Genomic DNA, 15,124 nt, shown 5'->3' on the forward strand with positions numbered 1-15,124 from the left:
TTGAAGTCCGGGGACTTAGTATGCATACCCGTATGCGTACTGGCTTAACATCTCAAGTCCGGGAATTTAGTATGCATACCTGTTTGCATACTAATTCAACTGAGTTGGTCGTGAACGACATTATGCGTACCCGTTTGCATACTGGCGGACAGACCAAGTCCGGAACTCTAAGTATGCGTACCCGTTTGCACACTTGAGTGGGTTATGTTTTGAAATCGGTTTATTCATAACAAATACATTTACATATTAAGGAATGCAATATTTTGCAAACCGTCGCTATAATGTTCATCAATTGATTCGACTGAATCAAAATCGATTTTGCTTTAATTGTGTCTTGTATACTTCTTTGAGAATATAAACAGATGAACAACTTTATAACTAGTTTCATTTGATTCATTTGAACTAGTTGTGATAAAGATGAACAAGGTTGATATGAAAGTGTTCATATGGCTAACTTCGGTTAACTATTGTTGAGCCAACCAAGTGTACACGTTTAGGTACGGTTACCCGTATCTAAATAAAGGCACATTTCATTTGTGTATAACAAGCTAAGTTCAATATAACGGTTGAAAGATATTAGCTTGAACCCACAAGCGTTGGTATGTCAAGTTTGGTTGTCATATTTTAGTGAGCCCAAACTCATTTAAGAGTCGTTTGATTATGTACTAGAGTCAACTTCGTATATGTTAGCTTGAAATTTTTAGGATATGAGACATTACAAGTATTGCGAAGACTTGAAGAAGTGAAGAAGTAAGGAGCTACAACGACAACATCATCCTTCCACTTGAGGTTAGTGATATTTGACTTGAACTGTTTCATTCCCTAACGTGTCTTTCAAGTCGTGCATATTGAAAACAACACTGTGAAGCATGAATGATTACACTCTAGTTAGACATAGTATTAAGGAATACAATACGAGGTTTATTGCTGAACCATTAAACTTTGTAGATAAGACATCGACATGATCGTTTGAATGATATTGTGATTATGTATGGGTATAAGGTGAAGATTTCATCCTAGGAAACAATGTTTTACATTTGTTTTAAGGAAGTAAATTCATGAACTTTTTTTGTGAATCGAAATAGAAATCTCCAGGCATTATTGGTATTGTTATTCATTGCATATCTTTTGAACTACCAATATGTGTGATTAGTATAACCGCTCATGACTTGTTGATGTTCTTGGTAAAACTATTCACAAAGTCCTGACTTTTGTATTGGTATGACTTTTATTAGTGAAACCGATCTTAAGTAATCACCTGAGATGGTATGATCGATTTAGTGTTATTGGTATGACCGACTCTGGGTAAAGGGGAACCGATCCTAGTAAGAGGTGCAACCTATCACAAAGGGGACTTGTATGAGGTGCATCAAGTTTTTAGTAGAAAGGGGAACCGATCCTATGGACATGTGAAACACGCTTTTAGGCAAAGGGGAACCGATCCTATGGACATGTGCAGCAAGTACAAGTTAGAAACCATATATATGTGGGGAACCGATCCTAGTACCTAGTCAACCGAATTTTGGTAACTAGCATGACTATGCAAAGTACTCACATGGAGGTAGAACCGAAACTTTTTTTGGTAGAACCGTGAAACCCATGTTTGGTGATTGAGTATTCTTGATCAATCACGTAATTCTTGAAAGTCAGATGAACCAATTCTATACTTGTTTGGAAGTGTGGCAAATCGGTTTCAAGATTGTAAGTATGAAAGAGGACTTACAGAGCAAAAATATCGACATACTTTGAACATGTGCAGTAACACTTATCTTTAATTGTTCAAAGATATTCCTTAATAGCTAAAGGAAGAAAATCCAGGATCGAATAAAATAAATTGAGAATCTTTTATTTAAGGTTTTTAATTTTATTTTTGGAAAATGAAAATTAGTAATATGCATTTGCTAGTTGGAGATTTTCTAAGAGATTTTTGGTCATTATTTGGACAAAGCATTTCCAGGAATTATGGAAACCGAATCTGGAATATATTGCATATCTTGAGAATATTTTCGATTTTGGAAATTCCTTGGTGTCCAAACTTCCTTGGTCTATAAATATCAAAGTTTACATTTCGAGCAAACTAATCTCAGAGACAGCAAAACCATCTCAGTTGTGCTGCTACTGGCGAAGCCGCCTATTCAGAGAGGAGAGTAACCTAATTAGGCGAAATCTCTTACGGCCGCTCAGTTTAAAGACTTTTTTGGGATTGAGAAGCTCTATTAGTACCGTTGGTCGGAAACTAGATAATTACGGTTTATCTTTTTTTTTTCGATTGATTTGATTGACTAGCGGTGGTTGAACTTTGATTGCACCTAGTTTGTTTATGCTTGAGAATCTTATCTTCTGATATAAGATTCACTCAAACTAGATCGAAGTTTCGACAGGGAGCTTTAGACTGTTTGTAGATCTAAATAGGTCTTGTGATAATCCATTGTTAACAGACTCCGTTATGCGTGTGATTGATCACAAGAGATTCAAGTTAATTGTGTGCAGATGTTTATTGAAGATCTAAAAAGATTTGAAGACAAAGAAAACTTTGAAGATTTCTGATTTGGGTTCATAATCTTTGGTGTGCACAATACTTGTTTCGGTAAAAGAGGATCCAACTATAATTGGTTTATCCTTGTGATAGATTAGATTTATTAGTTGTATAGATCGACATCAATACAATTCTTTGTGATTAAAAGTATTGATTGCAAAATCTTAACAATTACTTTTTGGTAGTTGATAATAAGATAGATCTAAGAACCTGACAAAGGAGTTTATTGAGATAAACAGAAGAGCCTTTTGTCGAACTCACATCACTTGGTTGAAAAGAGTTGATGCCAAACAGATTTATTGTTCCTTTACTGATTGGAATACGAACCAAAGGAATTGTTCCAAGTACGTGACTTATTACAGGTCGGAGGCATGGGAATACAGACGAAACTAGGTTAACTATAGGTTTAGTTGCTTGGTCTCAACTATACGAAGTTGGTTTGATTTTGTATAACGTCTTAATCCTGAGAGTATTCAATTTTGGACAAGGTCCCGGGGTTTTTCTGCATTTGCGGTTTCCTCGTTAACAAAATCTTGTTGTGTCATTTACTTTTTTTTTTCCGCAATTATAATTGTTGTTATTATAATTTAAAGTAAATTACACAAACGTTAATTCCCATTTACTTGATAAGTAATCCTATTGTGTTTGGTTATGTCCGAACCTTTTATCAAGTAAATATACTTCGTTGTTGCATTTTCTCGATCTTTTATCCATAGTCAATCACACAAGTTATCTTGTTGTCGTATTGTCTCGATCTCGTATCCATAGACGATCACACGAAGTGTGAACCGATTTGTTGTATTGTTTCGACTCATTCCATAGACAATCACTTTCGGAGAAAGGACTTATAGGTGGAAAAGTTTTAGTTTGATGTATATTTGGGTACCCTCGTCTTTTCAGTTTTCATCTAACAGTGAATATTGAATGCTTTGTTACCAAGGTAACATTGATTGCAAACCCTGATTTAAAGACTATATAAGGGAGAACTCTAGATACTGGGAGACCTAATCCCTACACCTCCTGTGTGATACTAGTTGCAGCTAGAGTCAATTTTACTTTAACCTAGGTTTTTCTAAAACCATTATAGGTTAACGACTTAAAGACTTCATTGGGATTCTGAAGCCAAACCCAACTATTTTTTATATAGTTGTGTGTTCTGATCTTACTTTGTTCTATCGTATTGAGTACTATCTTCTCTAAAATTTGCTCGAGATTCAATATCCGATAGGTAAGATAAAAATTAGTTACAAACATCTTCGTCTCATCGTTTGTGACTCCACGATATCTTGTTTCGCTACCATACGATTAAGATTATTGTGAGGTGATTGATATTACTAGGTTGTTCTTCGGGAATATAAGTCTGGTGTATCAATTGGTTCCTGTTCACCTTGATTTACTAAAAGACGAAACAAAAACTCGTAGGTATTTCTGTGGGAGACATATTTATCTATTCAATAGACTTTTCTGTGTGAGACAGATTTGTTTATCAAATCTTCGAATTTGGATCGTAGCGACTCTTAGTTGTAGATGAGATCAGCTAAGGGAATCAAGTGCGTAGAGTCCTGCTGGGATTCAGAGGCATAAGGAACGCGACTGTACCTTAATCAGCGTGAGATTGGTTAGGGATCAACTACATTCCAATCCGAAGTTAACTTGTAGTAGTCTAGAGTCTGTAGCGGTTTAATACAGTTTGGTGTTCAAATATGGACTAGGTCCCGGGGTTTTTCTGCATTTGCGGTTTCCTCGTTAACAAAATTTCTGGTGTGTGTGTTATTTCTTTTTTGCATTATATTTTTATATAATTGAAAAATCACAGGTTTTGCTTAGTTCAATCAATTAGATAATCTAATCTTTGGTTGTTGATATAAATTGATTGACACTTGAACATTGGTCTTTGGTACCGTTCAAGTTATTTCTCTTATTGGTCAGGCTCAGAGATTCCTATCTGTTCGATTGCAAATTGATTTGAGAAACAGAGATATAACTCTTGGATGTATTTTCCTTGATTGAGTCTGACTGTGTAGTTGATTCTCTTGGAAATATATCGGAGTTTGTCCATACAGATTGTCTAAACGAAATATTGGGTGTGGCTGTTAAGACCCCCGCTTTTTCACTTATCAATAGTTGTTTTTCTCGCCAAAGATTTTTGATGATTTTTTCTAGATCAAGGCACTCAACCTCATCGATGGTTACTAGAACACACTTGGAGTTGATTAGATGTAATTCTGGTGAAGCGTTTATATAGACTTTATATCCATAGAGTCAGATTGTTACCAAAAGTTGGAAAGTAGGAAAAGGGGAAAACCGTGACCAAATTGGGCAGTAGGAAAAAGGGGCGCCACCGCGCCGCCTGGCCAGTCGGCTTGCCCTAGCTGGCACCTACCACCACCGACCGGCCTTGCCCCATATTATTGTCCGTCGGCCCCTCTTTCCCATCGACCAATCAAACTTCTTTAAAGCTGTAAGCTCCGCTTTTAATTAAAGATGGAAGTAGGCCGGCCGACGCGTTTAATTTCTTAAGAAAATAGTTTCCCGCTCAAGTTAGTCGCAAACTAATCACGACCACACGACTTGCAATCTCCATTAGCTAACCCTAGCTCTTGCAAACTCGGAAAACGAGATGTTGTTATGATAACCGACCGTTCACTTATTACCTCGACCAATCATATCGCTTCTAGACTACCTGCTTCTATTCCAAATTGTTAGCCAAAGTAGGCTAGTCAAACTGTTTGTTATATAAGAAAATTAATCTAGACCGTCCAAGTCAGTAGCGGAATGATCGCGATCAAACGACTTGGCCGGACGATTTGACAAGCTTGGCTCCCTCCTAGAGCGACCAAGCAAGCTCCATGATCCTCACCTACGTTCCCTCTATTATTTCAGCCAATCAGATCTCTCCTAGCCTACATGCTTTGTTCACAATTGTTAGCCAAAGTAGGCTAGTCGAACGATTTAAAAAGGGTCTTAATTAGGTCAACACCACCCATGGCAGTATTAAAATAATCACGGCCCTCCAAATTTGGCCGACTTAGATCCAATTTTGGGCGACCAATGGGGTGCCATAATTGTTGTCAGCGGCTCTTCTTCCCCATGGACCGATCACGTTGTCTCTAGTCGACTTGCTTGGCTGCCAAACGGCCGACCAAAAAGGACAGTCATGCCCTTTTAAGACCGTGAAATCCACGACTTGATCGAGTAGGCTATATACAACGATGTTTTACATGCATCGATTATTTTTGAGTTGCTTGCTTAAAAGCGATGCTTTACATGCATCGATTACAAATGATATTTTATGAATATCGACTTCATAAATAATTTAACTAGTTAATTACTTATTTAACCTAAAAGCACCACATGTTATTTTTTGAGCGCTGACTCACGACAAGTCTCATTCATACGACATGACTTGTCACTTATGACCACCTGCCGCCTACCTTGCACGTGATTAGTCGAAATAATTAGGTATTGCAAGCAAGACCCACTCAAAAACTACCATGTAGAACTTGTTACATTCTTCTTGTAACTTGCTCCATATTTTCTACAAAAAATACTTGAGACATCAAACATGTCACAAATTGGGGGATACGTTCACTAGGGTATTGGTATGGCGGTTTACAACGTGCGGCATGCAACACGCTCATTGTGAGAAAGTTTCGGGAAAGGCGGACATCTGATAGTAGTAGAGAAATATTGGATGTTAAACCGACCAGTCTTCTCTTCACAATAGGGACATGGTTTTCACCATTTTTACACGATCTCCACTTCTCCATTACTCAATTACTTCCACTTCCTATGAGATCAGGGTGTTTATTATGACTTACTATAAATACTGAAAAAGCGGGGGTCTAACAACCACGCCCAATATGTCGTTTAAGCAATCTGTATGGACTAACTCCAATATATTTCCAAGAGAATCAACTAGACAGTCAGAATCAATCAAGGAAAATACATCCAAGAGTTATATCTCAATTTCTCAAATCAATCTGAAATCGAATAGATAGAAATCCGTGAGCCGGATTAATATGAGAAATAACTTGGATGGTACCAAAGACCAATATCCAAGCGTCAATCAATTTTAATCAACAACCAAAGGTTGGATTCACCAATTGATTGAACTACGCACAACCTGTGATATTTCATTATATAAAAATATAATGCGGAAAAGAAATGACACAGACACCCGAAATTTTGTTAACGAGGAAACCGAAAATGCAGAAAAACTCCAGGATCTAGTCCAGATTTGAACACCATATTGTATTAAGCTGCTATAGACTCTAGCCATCAGTAGAAACCTTTTGTTCAGAAGAACCACTAGCCTTGACAAATTTTACCTCTTTGCTAATACTTGGAGCATTTATTTCCTTATAGCCCAATCCTCGTGTATCACGATGATTTTTACTTGCTCCTAGAATTGTGGTTAATTTGCTTGAACTAGTATTGAACTTTTTCAAGTCATCTTCCAACATCTTGATTTTATCAAGAGCAACAGTTAAATCAGCCTCAAGGCGTTTTCTCGAGCGAGATAAACGCTTTCTCTGTCATCAAAACTTGTTTGCTGGGAGTTAATCCTGGCTTTAGTTGCTGCAAGTTTTTCTTCCAACTTAAAGAAATCTCTACGAAGGTTATCACATTTAAGTGATTTTTTACTCAGGTCATTCTCACGATCTTTGAGGATCGAGTCGTTACTGGAATTCCATATAGAAAGACCTTGATAAATTTTTCTCAATTTCTTGTTTTTGCGATAGAGATTAGTCAGAAAAGGTGTGACATGAGAAGTTTCCATATTTTTCTTTTCCAATGAATCCAATAGCTCAACATACTCTGAGACTTCCTCATCAACACCTCTATCAATATCCGAGAAACCTTAGTCAGAAAGTTCATCCAACTGTTTTTATAGGCGTGTTTCCCAGTTATCAACATTTTCTACATCAAGAGAATGTTCAGATATTGACTTAGATGTGACAATTCTCTCAGGTGAATCCAAGCTTTGAAAATCATCTGTAATTTCTGAACTGGCACGTTATTAGAGATAGACTCGTCCATAATAATCAGATTGCTTTAAACACAGACTTATGAGGTCTTAGCGTGTTTGCCTGCTCTCAAATTAATTTTCTCGCTCTTCTTTATTTTTCAGATCTACTTTCTCTTTTTTTTTTCCTTTCTTATTTTCTCTGCAATGGAGATGATGGTGAAGACGATGAAGATGAAGATGGACTCTGTTTTTGATTTGGTTTTTAAAGACGATAACGATGAACATAAACTCTGTTTTGATTAGGTTTTGAAGATGACGACGATCTAGTTTTGATTAGGTTTTGAAGATGATGATGAAGACGACGAAGATGAACTCTTTTTTGATTTGCTGCTGCTGTTGAAGATGATGGAGACGATGAACACGGTGAAGATGAACATGATAAAGATGAAGATGAAAACAATAAAGATGAAGATGAAAACGATGATGATGAAAACGATATGGTGATGATTTCATTTAGATCTATGCTTATTTTCATCTTTTTTTTTTGTTCTTTCGATCTGATTTTTGATGATTTAGGTTTTGTTGTGTGTTCACTTTTGTGAATGAACTCTAGTTTTTGTTCATAATAATGAACTTTGATTAGATGTTCATCTGAAAGAATGAACTCTGATTTTTGTTCATTATAATGAACATTGATTAGGTGTTCATTTGAAAGAATGAACTCTGTTTTCATATAGGTTTTATTAGGTGTTCATTTGAAAGAATGAACTCGGTTTTCATATAGGTTTTTATTAGATGTTCATATGAAAGAATGAACTCGGTTTTCATATAGGTTATATTAGGTGTTCATTTGAAAGAATGAATTCTTGTTTTTATTCACAATAGTGGAGTTTTTATTGTGTGTTCATTTGAAAAAATGAACTCTGTTTTCATATACGTTTTATTAGATGTTCATTTGAAAGAATGAACACTTGGTTTGATTCATAATTGTGGAGTTTTTGTTGTGTGTTCATTTGAAAGAATGAACTCTGATTTTTTGTTCTTAATAACACATATTTTTGTAAAATATATAATGAAGTCCATAAAATATAATGAAATGTAGAGTTTTCATGAAACAGAATGAACTCAAATCTACAAAATGACTGATAGTTCATCAAACAGAATGAACTGCTACAAGTAAATAAGTATTTATTAAAACGGAAGGGTATTTTTATCTATTTTATATTTTCAAATAATTATTGACCAAACAGGAAACACGTTTTCCCTAAGGACCAAACGACTTGGGACCACCTAAAAAGGGACCAAACGATTATTTCCCCTTATTGAAACTCAATCAAGGAAAGATATAACAGAGCTTTATCTCTTTCTCAACACAATCAGTTAATCAAACAGATACGAATCCGTGAACCTGATAGTTGTGAGAAAAACTCGGATAGTACCAAAGACCAATATTCGAGTGTCAATCAATTTATATCCAACCAACAAGGTTGGATTTATCAACTGTGATTTAACAACGCACAACCTGTGATATTTCAATTATATAAAGAACATATAATGCGAAAAAGAAATAACACAGACACCAGAATTTTGTTAACGAGGAACCGCAAATGCAGAAAAACCCCGGGACCTAGTCCAGACTTGAACACCACACTGTATTAAGCCGCTACAGACTCTAGCCTAATGACAAGATAACTTCGGACTGGAATGTATCTGAGCCCTAACCCAGTATCATACCGATTAAGGTACAATCACGTTCCTTATGCCTCTCGAATCTCGCAAGACCCTGCGCACTTGATTCCCCTAGCTAACGTCCTTTATAGCCTAGGATTTGCTTTGATCCAAAGTCGAAGAATAAACAAATCTGTCTCCCACAGATAAGTCTATTCTTATTTTTGGTTTTCGTCTTTAGATTCAAAGATCAAGGTGAACAGAAACACAACTAATAATCCGGTCTTATGTCTCGCGAAGAGCATCCTAGAATATTATTCACCTCACAATAACCTAACTGATTAACAGAAGAAGTTATTGCAGAATCACAAGAGTCTGAGACGAAGAACTGTTGTGATTACTTTTTATATCTTACCTATCAGAGATAAATCTCGAGATAATCTTAGAAAAGATTAAACTAAGTACGATAGAATAGTAGGACCAAGATACATAACTACAAAGAAAATAGTTGTACCTGGCTTCACGAATGCCAAGCGAAGTCTTTAAGTCGTTAAACCTAGTAATGGTTTCCAGAATAACTGGAAACTAAGTTAAGAGAGAATCGACTTTAGTTTGCAACTAGGACACACAGAAGTGTCGGTATTAGGTTTCCAAGCTGCTAGAGCTTCTCCTTATATAGTGTTTCAAATCAGGGTTGCTTACAATCAAATCTAAGATAGCTTATTAACAAAGCAATCAATATTCACCGTTAGATGAAAACCTGACTTAAGATTCAAGCTAAGTTTGCTTAGATGATAAACAATCAATCTCTGTCGTTAGATGGTTTAGCTTGATACACACAAATGAAATATACTTATATTCAAATATGGATGAACCGTACCTAAACGTGTATAATGAGTTGGCTCAATAACAATTAACCAAAGTTAGCCATATGAACACTTTTAGCTCAACTATTTTCATCAAACACTTCTAGACTCAATCTAATAATCAACCAAATTGATAGATGATCAAATGTATCTAGATGTGTTTTCAAGAGAGTTGTTTAAATGCTCAATATCTCATGGAAGTATATGCGAAGCATTTGAAACATATTCGGCTTGGTTTGTATGTGTACAAAGTATGTATACAAGAACCAATTCATGAACCTAATGCCACGGTTTGCAAATCGATTTCGCATACCTTAAAGGCATTGAAAATTCAGGGACTTCAGTTCGCAAACAGAGTTCGCAAAGGAACCTGGGTTCATGAGTATAGACAATTTGTTTTCATATGGAGTATGTGAACAAGTTGTCATAACTGCCAATTTTAGAACCTAACCACTGAGTTGGCAAACTGAGTTCGCGAATTACCGTTCCGGACCTTACCTAGTTTTTCCGTTCGCAAACACAGTTCACAAACTACAGTCCCGTACCCATACGTATAAGCTCGCAAACAAGAGTTCCAGACCCAACTAGTATTTCACAGTTCGCATATAGGGTACGCATACTGTGTTGTATCCAGACTTTGGTAGTAGTTCTAAAACTCTTGATAATCGATTTGAAACATCCTTAAAAGAACGACAATGGTAATATTACACATACCACTAGTTTCAATTAATTTTCAAATGATTATTTGACTAATACGAAACATCATATGTTAACATCAAACGATTGTCTCACACAAATCATGTAAGATGTTCAAGATAATTTTCACACGATCAACTTGACTTAATATTTAGTTTCAAACAAATGAATTATTCATAACCAAAGTTCTCAAGTAGATGATGAAGCATTCTAAGCTTTAAACTCGTATTTCGAGAAATATAATAACGAGATAAACTCGACTCGAAATTTCAATGTGTATAACATAAAGTCTTTATAGGTATACGACTTAGTCTCATTAGTAGACCGAATTGAATAGACTTCTGAGTGATATATAAGATTTAGTATCCACATACCTTTTATCATCGAAGTTCCTCCGAAGTCTTCAGTAGCTTTTCTTCTTCAAATGGTGAACGTCGTGAATTCTAATGCTCAACTACATACTTCTATCCTAATTCGAGACATAGCTATAAGTAGACTAGAAATCAAGATATAACTTTGATCAACTAAATTTGGCAACTTGAGATAGCAACGCTTGCGAGTTCGACCGAGCAATGCTCTAACACCGTGAACCTGATTTCCGAGTGAGAGTACTTGGTGATTCCAAAGATCAATTTCCAAGTATCAATCAAGTCGTATCCAACAAACAAGGATGGATGTATCTACTATGATTGATTTACGCACAACCTATGATATTTCAATTATAAAGATAAACAATATAATGAGAAAAAAAATAACACAAACACCATAAGTTTTGTTAACGAGGAAACCGCAAATGCAGAAAAACCCCGAGACCTAGTCCATATTGAACACCAAACTGTATTAAGCCGCTACAACCACTAGCCTACTACCAATTAACTTCGAACTGGAATGTAGTTGAGACCGAATTAAACCATCCCAACAATTCAGTTATAGTTGCGCTCCTTACGCCTCTTGAATCCCAGCATAAATCCGCGCAATTGATTCCCTTAGTTGACGTCACACCAACTAAGAGTTGCTTCAACTCAATTGAAGACTTTAAACTAATATGACTCCTACAGATAAGCCTATATGTGTAATATCCTTTTTGATTGTTGATCAAGGTAATGGAAATCGATAGCAATAGACAAGGTCTAGCTAACCTCAAAATCCGTATGCAACCCGAAGTGCATCCTAGATTATTATTCACCTCACAAGTATAAAACTTTTGGAATCAACAAAGTCTGAGACGAAGAAAACTTTGATGATTTCTATTTATCTTGTTCAAGTGAGCAGCTCAACAATCGAACAAGATCAAGATACTCGAGCTATCAAGATAAAAAAATAGCTGGACCTGGCTTCACGTGAAGTATTTGTAGTCTCTAAACCCTAAAATGGTTTTAGGAAGAGGACGAATCCAGTTACAACTAGGAAACACCAAGAAAAGTAGTGTCGAGATTCGTGTATAAGACATTCAAAGCATAGGTTGCTTTAGGTTTAAGCTAAGATAACTTTGGAATCAAGCAAACAATAAACACCGTTAAATTAATCTTTGCACACTCCGGTTAGGATGAACCGTAACCGAACCATGTATAAGACCACGCTCATGAATGGTTAGCCGAAGCTAGCCAACTGAACTATAAGCTTGAGCATTTTCATAAACACTTAAGACTTAACTCGAAACACAATCATGTAATCAAACATGTCTATGGTGTTTTTAGAGATTATTCAAATGCTAATTATCTCAGTGAAATAATTTATGTGCATAAGAATTTAATCGACATGGTAAGTAAGTGTTCAAGGTACAATCACTTAACCTGTTCGTGGACAGTTATGTCACGGTACGTGTACCGGTATGTAAACCTTAAGACATAACAGAGTTCCGGAGTTCACAGAACTTTCTCGGTATGCGTACTGGAATAGATACCATTTAAACATAACGAGTTTCGGAGTCCACATAACTTTTATGGTATGCGTACTGGTATGGATACCATTTAAACATAGCAACGTTTCGGAGTCCACGAAACTTTTCTGGTATTGTACCGATATGGATACCAAACCGGTTCCGTAACCCACAATTCTTTTCTAGTACGCACACTGGTTTGCGTATCGATCCGGATTCACGAGTTCCCAGATTTTCAAATGTGTGCATACGAATATGCGTACCAAAAATCTGTTTGTCGACATATAGCTACTCTGTTTCGTGTATTAAGTACATGCATTACGGCTTCAGACTTATAACAGTTTTCCCAGTTTGTAAGAATGATATATACACTGTCTTATATTCGAATCTACAGTATTCCATATATTTCTCTAAATCGATTCAAAATATTATCGAATAACATATAATTGTTCCAGGCTATTTTCGAATGTTAATTCTTGAACCATGATATTGATTGCGAACAATAAATTTTCCTTAACCGAAATTCATCAAGAATGAATAAATATTCATTAAGCTTAGTCATATTTCGAGAACTAATTACCAAGATAAACTCGACTCGGAATTCTTGATATGCTTATGATAGTATAATTATTTATGCAATTCTCATAGATAGAAAGATGAATATAAATTGAGAAATAGGTGGTTCAGTCTTCACTTACCTTTTGTTGAAGAAGTTATTCAAAAGCTTCGATTGATCTTCGGCTTCAAACGATAGAACGTAATGATGACTGCTGTGATGTCCATTTCTCAACTACACTTCTATCCTAATCCGAGACTTAACCAATTGTAGACTAGAAATCAAGATACAGTTTTGACAACTAAATTTGACAACAAGCTTGATATAGCAAAACTTGTGAGTTCGACCGAGCAATGCTCTAACACATACAAGCAAGAACCTTGTGTAAATGCCATCTTTGCTGAAATTTCCTTTTGACTGTATCATTTTAATTTGAGATTGACGGAGTGTTAAATGCAGTTTCCCTAAGGAGTACTCTTCTTTATTTGGCGGCTCGTGGTGGTTCATTGGGTTGCGTCAGAGAGTTACTTAGTTGGGGAGCGGATAGAATATAAAGAGAGTAAGAGTATGGGTAATTTGTTCATTTTTGGCTTGATACTCGCTTTGATTAGTTCAGTGCATATCATAACTAGAGGTGAATTTAAATTAGATAACATGTGATCTTGATTCCCCTTTTGTTACTTTTTGGTGTATTGTTTGGTATGATATTTCCAAAACTGTGATTAGATGACTTAATTTATTGGTTGATATTTACTGATGAAAGATTGGGATGGTATGAGTAGTTGTGTGTGAAGTTGTTGATGATGGATTTTTGTTCAAGGCTAAAATTGTAAAAGCCGAACTTAATACGCTGACATCCTGCAGAGGATAAAGCTATCCGAGTGATGAATACTTCTTCACTTTACTAATTTACCTAGAATGGAGCATGTGGAAACAATCCCAGTATTCTGTGAATTAAATACACTCAGAACAGAGCATGTAGCAACAATCCCGATATTCTGTGGATTTATAGCGTTATTAATTAATGCATGATTAGCCTTATATTTCCTGTGTTGTTCCCGCATAACTCTCATTATTGGTGCGGTATGACGACTGAGTGTTTCTCTTAGCAGAGTAACACGAATCTCCAAGTGTCAATAGTGAGGCATACACGAAATACCCGTACAGGCTACATCTCTCGGTGTGTTATACTAGCCCGATTGTGCATCTCTCGATGTGTTATACTAGCCCGATTGAGCATATTTCCTAAGGGAAATCTGGAATTCCCATGTCAGTCTCAGAAACGATCACGACCATGCAGGTTGGACGCATGATTTAACCAGCCTAGACGATCCTCAGCAGGAGCAGGCTATCACCGCACTGACCACCAGCGGGCCCGTTTATGCCCTGGACGGTCGAACACATGCTATACCCCCAAATAGCCACCAAACGCCAGCCTTGAAGAAGGATGGTCGAGCTGGTATGGAGTGGCTAGTATGCGCAAGACTGTCAAAAACAGTCTCAAAGAAGTCGCGACCGTCCAACTTCGCAAGCCAAGTTGGACGGCTTGGATCGTCCCGCGATTGATCGGAGAAGCGTTGGCATGCACATTGGCGGACCCACTTTTCACCTACCTGATCGGTTCTCTCACGACCAAGCCATGGAGCAATAAACGATTGCTCAAAACATGGCCGGCGTGATGCTTTAAAAGCCGTGGAAGTCCACTAGTGTCTTAAATTGATCACGACCATCCAACTTCGCAAGCATGGCTGGATGGCTTAGATCACACCTAGGACCACGAGGCAGGTACAGACACGTTCACCGTCGTCCCAATGTGGAACCGCATGATCGGCCTCCCCAAGGGAGGAGCATAGCTTTCCAAACCGTTTGGTTGAAGTTGCATGCGCACGACTGATCCAAAACCCTAATTAGGGTTTGTGGCATGTTACATGTGTCGTTAATCGATCACGAG

This window comes from Papaver somniferum, chromosome 1 (genome assembly GCF_003573695.1).
Source record: "Papaver somniferum cultivar HN1 chromosome 1, ASM357369v1, whole genome shotgun sequence".
NCBI lineage: Eukaryota > Viridiplantae > Streptophyta > Magnoliopsida > Ranunculales > Papaveraceae > Papaver > Papaver somniferum.